The sequence below is a fragment of the Myotis lucifugus genome, unplaced genomic scaffold (genome assembly GCF_000147115.1).
Source record: "Myotis lucifugus unplaced genomic scaffold, Myoluc2.0 scaffold_154, whole genome shotgun sequence".
In the NCBI taxonomy this organism is placed as follows: Eukaryota; Metazoa; Chordata; class Mammalia; order Chiroptera; family Vespertilionidae; genus Myotis; species Myotis lucifugus.
Window position 1 is genome coordinate 331547 of NW_005871202.1, and position 7039 is coordinate 338585.

Here is a 7039-nt window from a genome sequence, read left to right on the forward strand (position 1 = left end):
AAATGGTAAAGGACTTAAACGTAAGTTGGAAACCATAAAATCTTAGAGGAATCCACAGGCAACAAAATCTCAGACATATATGGAAGCAATATCTTCACTGATACAGCTCCTAGGACAATGGAAACTAAAGAGGAAAATAAACAAATGGGACTACATCAAAATAAAGAGCTTTTGAACATCAAAAGAAACCATCAACAAAACAACAAGAAAGCCCATTACATCGGAGAACATTTTTTCCAATGTTATCTCTGATAAGGGTTTAATCTCCAACATTTACAGGGAACTCATACAACTTAACAAAAGGAAGATAAACAACCCAAATAAAAAATGGGCAACTGACCTAAATAGATACTTTTCGAAAGAGGACATAAGGAAGGCTAAGAGACATATAAAAACATGCTCAAAGTCACTAATCATCTGAAAGATGCAAATCAAAACAACAATGAGGTACCATCTCACACCTGTCAGAATGGCTATCATCAACAAATCAACAAATGGTAAGTGCTGGTGAGGATGCAGAGAAAAAAGAACCCTCGTGCACTGCTGGTGGGAATGCAGACTGGTGCAGGCACTGTGGAGAACAGTATGGAGTTTCCTCAAAAAACTAAAAATGGAACTCCCATTTGACCCAGTGATACCACTTCTAGAAATATATCCCAAGAAACTAGAAACACCAATCAGAAAGGATATATGCACCCCTATGTTCATAGAAGCACAATAGCTAAGATTTGGAAACAGCCTAAGTGCCCATCAGCAGATGAGTGGATTTAAAAATGGTGGTACATCTACACAATGGAATATTATGCTGCTGTAAAGAGGAAGGAAATCCTACCATTTACAACAGCATGGATGGAACTGGAAAGCATTACGCTAAGTGAAATAAGTCAGTCAGAGAAAGAAAAATACCACATGATCTCACTCACTTGTGAATTATAATGAACATAAACTGAGGAACAAAAACAGATCCAGAGACTGAGAAGCATTGATCAGATGCTCAAACCTCAGAGGGAAGGTAGGGGAGGGTGGGGGTAGGGGGAGAGATCAACCAAAGGACTTGTATGCATGCATATAGCCTAACCAATGGACACAGACACCAGGGGGGTGAGGGCATGAGCGAGGGGGGGGGGGAATGGGGGGATAAGGACACATATGTAATACCTTAATCAATAAAGAAAGAAAAATAATAGTATTTTGAATACTTGTCCCTCAACTCTGAAAAAAACCCTAAAAGAAAATATGATGGGTCTATTTCCCTTTCAAAGTTGGTATCTGGGTATAAACTTTAAAGTCTAGAATGTTTTGATCACAGGAAATTTACTGAAGTCACAATATGGTGTATTTCAATCCCTTTTTATGTCATCAGTCTAAAACCTTATACTTTGTTGTAATTAAATGTATATGTTTTCAGATATACCATTTCTTTATATACCCAATAGAAGCCTAAATGAGGTTAGTAATTCATTTCATCTTTTCACAGAGGAAAATATTCAACTCCAATCATTTAAATGCCTTACCCAGTGTTAAGTTGTTTCATTATTTAATAGTACTACTAACTAGACAGTGATCATATCTGTGCAATTTGTGATTAAAACCAATCATCAAGTACAAGCCAGAATTCTTTGTGCAGAGAATAGAGAACAAAGAAATTGAAGATTATTTTCTATTTTACCTGCAAAACTATCAAATAATGAAAGGTTTTATTGAGAGCTTACTTTAATTTGCATCTCCCTGATGATTAGTGACACTGAGCATCTTTTATATATCTATTGGCAATCTGAATGTCATCCTTGAACAAGTGTCTGTTTAGATCCTTTGCCCATTTTTTAATTCAGTTGTTTGTCTTTGTTGTTGAGTTGTGTAAATTTTTTTTCAAATTAACCCTTTACCAGATTTATCAATATATTCTCCCATGCAGTGGGTTGCCTTTTCATTTTGTTGTTGGTTTCTTTTTTAAAAAATTCTTTATTGTTGAAAGTATTACATATGTCCTCTTTTCCCTCTGTTGTCCCCTCCCAGGCTGCCCCTGCATCCCAGCCCAGGCCTTCAATCCCCTCCCCTATTGTCTGTGTCCATTGGTTGTGCTTATATGCCCCAACTTACTGCCCCAACTGCCCCCTCCTCCCGCCCATCCTCCTCTGCCTTCCCTCTGAGGTTTGATGGTCTATACAACAGACAGGGTTACACACATTATAGCCTTAATAACCTAACTGATTATAATGAGAACTTGAAAAGAGGCATTATTATTTTCCTCATTTTATAGATGAGACACTTAAGACTTCTGGGTTTCTAATAAATTTCCTAAGGTAACATGGTAAGTCAGACAGATATCTTTTGCCTTTTAAGATTGCTAATTTATTATTGTAATTCTATATTTTGATTTGGGGAATTGCAATTTATAATTTGAGAGACCACAAAAGTGCATTTCTAAGGAGTTAGAGCTATATATTGTATAGTCATTCACATAAATATGATACTTGAAGACATGTTACTAATAAATATTTCTGAAGGAAATAGATGATACAGATCAGTGATGGTGAACCTTCTGAGCTCAGCGTGTCAGCATTTTGAAAAACCCTGACTTAACTCTGGTGCCGTGTCACATATAGAAATTTTTTGATATTTGCAACCATAGTAAAACAAAGATTTATATTTTTGATATTTATTTTATATATGTAAATGCCATTTAACAAAGAAAAATCAACCAAAAAAATGAGTTTGCGTGTCACCTCTGACACGCGTGTCATAGGTTCGCCATCACTGATATAGATGCAGGTAAACAGATATAGGTATAGATATGGATATAGATATCCATAGGGAGAGAGGGAAATGAGTAAGAGAAAGGGAGAGAGGGCAAGAGAGGAAAGGAGGAGACAGTGATAAAGGTAGAGGAAGTCACTTGAAAGGAAGGAAAAGGAAGAGAAAGTTTAGGGGAGGAGATAGGAAGGGAGGTAAAGAGGGGAGGGGGAATGAAGGAGGGTGGGAAGGAGAGGGGAGAAGATGAGAACCAGTGTGGAATTTTCACTTGTGGGAAGTTGGGGAAATCACACAGTTAAGAAAACAGGGAAGGTTTAGAAGCAGGAAATCTCAGTATCATGGAAGCCAAGAGAGGAATCTCATTCCTAAAAGAAAATAGGTATACTTTTTAATTGCTGCATTTATTTTCTAACTAGAGGCCTGGTGCACAAAAATTTGTGCACTCAGGGCGGGGGTCCCTCAGCCCGGCCTGTGCCCTCTCGCAGTCTGGGGCCCCTCGGTGGGTGTCCACCTGCTGGCTTAGGCCCACTTCCTGGCCCACTTCCAGACATCCCTCTGGAAGCCCAGGAGTCCTCGGGGGATGTCCACCTGCCAGCGGGACCAGGCCTAAGCTGCAGTCAGACATCCTTAGTGCTGTTTAGGAGGCAGGAGAGGCTCCCGCCACCACCGCTGTGCTGGCAGCCAGCAGCCCGGTTTGTGGCTGAGCAGAGCTCCCCCTTTGGGAGCGCACTGACCACCAGGGGACATCTCCTGCATTGAGCGTCTGCCCCCTGGTGGTCAGTGTGTGTCATAGCAACCAGTCATTCCCAGTCGTTCTGCTGTTAGGGTCAATTTGCATATTACCCTTTTATTATATAGGATAGAGGCCTGGTGCATGGGTGGGGGCCGGCTGGTTTGCCCTGAAGGGTGTCCCGAATCGGGGTGGGGGTCCCGCTAGGGTGCCTGGCTAGCCTGGGTGAGGGGCTGAGGGCTGTTTGCAGGCTGGTCAAGCCCCCCAGTGGAGACCCTCATCCCAGGGAGTGTGGCCAGATTTGGTGAGGGGATGAGGGCCATTTTCAGGCAGGCCACAGCCCCTTCAGGTGGGGGGCCCTACTGGGTGCCTGGCCAGCCTGGGTGAGGGGCTGAGGGCCATTTTCAAGCTGGCCACGGCCACGGGCTGGAAGTAGGTATCTGGGATTTATTTAACTTCTATAATTGAAACTTTGTAGCCTTGGTCCCGCTCGAATCCTGGGTTGCCCCTAGCAACAGAGGCTCCCAGCCCCTCCTTGAGCAGAGGCCACACTGGCTGGAAGCAGGTATCTGGGATTTATTTATCTTCTATAATTGAAACTTTGTAGCCTTGAGCAGAGCTCAAAGGCCGGCCAGGGTAGGCAGGAAGCTTGGTTTCCTCCATCACCAGGGGCAACCAAACCTCCTGGTCACTCCAGCTCTGTGGCCGTCGCCATCCTGTGACGTAATGACGGAGTAAGGGAGTGAGGGTGTGATGGTTAATTTGCATATTACTATTTTATTAGATAGGATATAGTTTTATTCTTAAATATTTCTTACCAATTCTTCTAATTCTCTTGCATAATTTAAACATTCGATTTTTCTATCATTTTGCCTTTTATTTCCTCCTGCTACTCTTCTGTTCTTGAACCTTCCAAGCATCCCTAAAGGTCAAAGGCTAAACTCCAAACAGAGCACCTTATATTTGAGGGCTGTCAAAACCTGCCCCACACTGTTCTCTATCCATAGATCCCCTACTGTCCATCACTATAATTGACTGAATATTTTTACATATTTCTAAAATCTTAGCAAGTTTTAAAATTTTCAAAAATAATTCTTATAAGAATATTCTTAGTTTTGACAATTTTTAATTTAAAAATGAAGACATGTCATTCTTAGAAATTTAGTAAGTGTCCCATTTTAAATAAATTGGCAGGTCAATTAATCCAGATAAAGGTAATATCACATTATGCCTCCCTTATCATTTTAGAGATACAGCAGAATTTTTATGGAATATTCAATAACTAATGAACACTGAATTTTTGCCTATTATCCTTGATATTTCAGTAATACTGGGAAACAGCATGTTATGGCTCCATTTCTTGTGTTTTAAATTCTTATGCACATCTTATTAGATCACAAATCCTTGATACAATAACAAAAATCTATAGCTCTTCACACTCTGCCTACGAAATGTTCTTCCAACAGCTGCAAAGTCAGGCAGCGAGGACTTAACAACGCTGCTAAAAATTAGCAGCATAATGCACTGTAACATAGAAACGTGGGCTCCCGGACCCTGATCCCGGGGCAGCTCAGTCTCTTTCCCTGAATAGAGAAAAACTGGAAAGGGAGAACAGCTGAGGGCTCCTAACAGCTGTAGGACAACTTGGGTTGGTACTGAGCCACCCTCTAGCCATACGTTTCCCTTCAAATTTAGCTGCATGAATTGAAAACTGAGGATATGAACAAAGAATTTCAAATAATCTATATTAAGCCCCAGTGAAATCTGCCTATTGCCAGGTGTTCTAATGAAAATGTTTCTGCAAAAGTCCTTAGATAATGTAATGAATACTACTTAATTTCAAAAAAAAATGCTTCTTTCATGTGAACACGTTGATGTCTGGAAAAATATTGTAGACTGAAGTCCAGCTGTTCAGAATAGTTCATTTCCATGCTAAAAATAGGCTGATAAAATATCAGTAAAAATGAAATCTCCCCGAGGAATAGAAGCAGTTGGAGCATCTTGGGTGTTCATTGGATTCAGAATACAGAGGAAAAATTCTTTCTACATTGATGCAAAGTCCTGGAAATAGTGCAAGCAAGAAACAGAGTAAGGAGATGGAAGTGTGATGCCTCCTTTGTACTGGCTGATGGTAAAAGTTCAGACAGCATCCTTTAACAACCCCTCGACTCTCACATTCTGTGTCAAACACTACACCCTGATGTCAGTGACTAAGAGAAAATACACAGATTTTGTCCTCACACAATTTTCAATCCTATTAAAGAAGTCAGTCTCATTATTTAAATATTCAAATAAAGAATATTTGAATATTTTTAATTATGCACTGCTTGATGATGGGGATCTGGTCTGAGAAACGCATCATTAGGCAGTTTCATTGTGTGAACATCATAGAGTGGATTTACACAAACCTAGATGGTACAGTCCATTACACACCTAGGCCATATGGTATAGCCTATCGCTCGTGGGCTACAAACCTGTACAGCATACTACTGTACAAAACCACATGAGATTAAATCCAGCACAAGAGAACTGATTCAATCAATAGACCAGGTAAACATGAGATGTTCAATACTGCTGCTAGCGTAACTCTGTACGTTGTTTTAAAACAAACTTTTTTTTATACGTGGAAAGAATATACTCTAAGATAATGATACAAAGTATAGTACAATAAATACATAAGTAGTATCACAGTCATTATCAATTATCACACACTATACATAATTTTATATACTTTCTTATTGATTTCAGAGAGAGGAAAGGAGAGAGAGAAAGAGATAGAAACATCAATGATGAAAATCACTGATTAGCTGCCTCTTGTACACCCCCTACTGGGGATTGAGTCTGCACCCCAGGCATGTGCACCAACTTGGACTCAAACCATGATCTCCTGGTTCATAAGCTGATGCTCAACCACTGAGCCACACCAGTGGGGCATGCACTATATATAATTTATACTTTTATTCAGCGATAGGTGAAGTAGGTTTTAGGTTTTAGGTTTGTTATACCAGCATCATCACAAACTTACGATAATGTTTTGTGCTACTATGTTAGGAAGGCTGCAAGATCAGAATTGTTATAGATCCATTATAATCTTATTAGACCACTATCATATGTGGCCCAACATTGACTGAAACCTCATTATGTGGCACATGACTATAACAGTAAATTAGAATCATTGGGCATATATAATAGGAATCACATATTATAATTATACTAGAGGCCCAGTGCACTAAAATCGTGAATGGGTGGGGTCCCTAGACCTGGCCAGCAATCAGGGCAGATTGGGGCTAGGCCAATTAGGGCCGTGGTGAAAGAGGAGGTGATGGTCACTAGGCCGGGCGTCGAAGGAACGGACACTGGATGCGGACGCCACCATCGTCGGCGCCCTGCAACCACATGGTTCCCCACCTCCCCACTTCCTCCTTCCCTCACCTCTGCGCCACCACCACATAGGGCCGATTGGGGCCTCCTGGCTGGGGGAGGGATGGGGCACAGGAGGTTGCCACTGGCTCTGAGCGCCCCCACCCCCCGGCCCCTGGGGAAGTGACCGTGTCT